General features: G+C 35.0%; 1 pseudogene; it reads left to right on the top strand.

Annotated features, from left to right (window-relative positions):
- Positions 1–2500, top strand: part of LOC122335328 — a 142100-nt pseudogene that overhangs the window by 6636 nt on the left and 132964 nt on the right.

Consider the following 2500-nt stretch of genomic DNA (forward strand, 5'->3'; position numbering starts at 1 on the left):
TCACGTGGGTCACACCCAGGATGCTGTCTCGTAGGGGTCACACCCAGGGATGCTGTCCACGTGAAGTCACACTCAGGATGCTGTCTCACGTGAGGGTCACACCCAGGATGCTGTCTGTGTGAAGTCACACCCAGGATGCTGTCTATGTAGAAGTCACACCCAAGGATGCTGTCTCCACGTGAGGTCACACCTTGGGGATGCTGTCTATGTAGAAGTCACACCCAGGGATGCTGTCTTATGTAGAAGTCACACCCAGGATGCTGTCTATATGGGAGTCACACCCAGGATGCTGTCTACGTGAGGGTCACACCCAGGGATGCTGTCACACGTGGGAGTCACCCAGGGATGCTGTCTATGTAAGTCACACCCAGGGATGCTGTCTTCACGTGGGGGTCACACCAGGGATGCTGTCTACGTGGGGTCACACCCAGGATGCTGTCCACGTGAGAAGTCACACTCCCGGGGATGCTGTCTGCGTGAGGTCACACCCCAGGATGCTGTCTATGTAGAAGTCACACCCAGGGATGCCTGTCTATGTAGAGAGTCACACCCAGGGATGCTGTCTACGTCAGGGTCACACCAGGGATGCTGTCTACGAGGGGTCACACCCAGGGATGCTGTCTATGTAGAAGCCTCACGCACGAGGATGCTGTCCATGTAGGGGTCACACCCAGGGATGCTGTCTACGTAGGGGTCACACCCAGGGATGGTGTCTACGTAGAAGTCACACCCAGGATGCTGTCACGCAGTGTTCAGGCCTTAGGGCGCTGTAGTGCACTAGTTCTGCTGTGTTCTCTGAAGTGAGGTTTGCTCAGGTGCTTTCACGCTGAAGCTGCAGAGCATCACACAGGAGTCACACAATTAATTCACAACTTCCGTTACTTGTCTTCTGTTTTCCCTCTTGCTTTTTCCCTGAAGTGAAATCTGTAATATTTCTGCCATTTCCGTCTGTTTTCCGAGGAAGGAGCAATTTAACGGCACAAATCGCCTTGAAACAACAACGGTGACATGAGATAAATCATACTGCGAGGAACATGAAAGAAAGAGCGCTCCTCGCTGTTTAACTTGCGTTTGTGCTTCAGTCACACCGTAGAGAGAGAGGCTTATTAAGCAGAGCTAAAATCGAGGTTTAATTATCATAATATATTTTTATACAGTAAAAAAAAAAAAAAAAGCTGGTATTCTAAAATAATTATTCAGTAAATGTGATAATAGATTTTTAGATGATGAAGAGATATTTCATAAATAAATATACAGTAAAATAATTAAAATTATTTTTAAAAATGATATTTAAATAAAAATATATAATAATAAAAAATATATATATATATATATATATATATGAAAGAAAAATATATTTTAAACCATTTATTAAATTATTATTAATATATGAAATTATTTTACATAATTTATTTTTCTGACATTATTTTAGATTTAATTTAATTTTTATTTTTCTCTCTATTAATGCTGTTATTATCTCTGGTTATGTAACAGCATGTCCAATAAATAATTATGATTTTTAAAAATAAGTAAAATAATTTTTTTATTCAATTTTATTAAATTGAAAAAAACACTAACAGATCGTAACAAATAAAAATACATTTTGAAATAATGCTGTATGTATTTTGAGCGATGTACCACAAAAGAAAAGTGTGTTCATCTCACTCTTGGAATCTCTTTACACGGGATGTTTATTTGACTGCGGATCAATCCTTCCTATGTAGGTGAGACACAATAGAGATCTTTACCACAATCATTAAAAAGATAAAACGGCTGTCCTCCAGTATTTACACTCACATTCCAGTCTCATTAGATCAAGAGAGCAAAGCTTTGTACGGCGATCAATTCTCTGTTTCATCCTGTTTCTGTTTCTTCATCAAATCATATTTCTCTGTGGAGAGTCCGTGTTTTCCAGGTCAAATGTTCACTGCTCCATAAACAAACCATTTCTCTGTGGTTCCCAGTTTTTATGGGAGTTGATTAAACATCTTCAGCATCTAACCACATTTCACCCCAAATTAAAGAAGCTGTATATGTTTTTTTCTAAAGTGAAGCATATAATACAGTATACTGTATAAACACCCTGCAGTTTACCTTACAGTATTAGTTTATTACATTTCTTTAAATTATTAGATAATAAATCATGTGTGTCTGTGAATATATATATATATATATATATATATATATATATATCTTTATGTATATTTAAAATATTACTTTTATTACAAATTATATATATATATATATATATATATATATATATATATATATATATATATATATATATATATATATATATATATATATATATATATGTATAATTTTTAATAAAAAGTAATATTTTAAATATAAACTAAATATATTGTATTATTAAAATAAAATATGTTATTGTAAAATTAAATACCTTGCTTTTTAAATTATTATTATTATTATTATTATGTATATACACTTATGATATATTTAATATGCATAATCATACTTTAAATAAAATATTGATGTA

The sequence above is a fragment of the Puntigrus tetrazona genome, unplaced genomic scaffold (assembly GCF_018831695.1).
Source record: "Puntigrus tetrazona isolate hp1 unplaced genomic scaffold, ASM1883169v1 S000000754, whole genome shotgun sequence".
Classification (NCBI taxonomy): domain Eukaryota; kingdom Metazoa; phylum Chordata; class Actinopteri; order Cypriniformes; family Cyprinidae; genus Puntigrus; species Puntigrus tetrazona.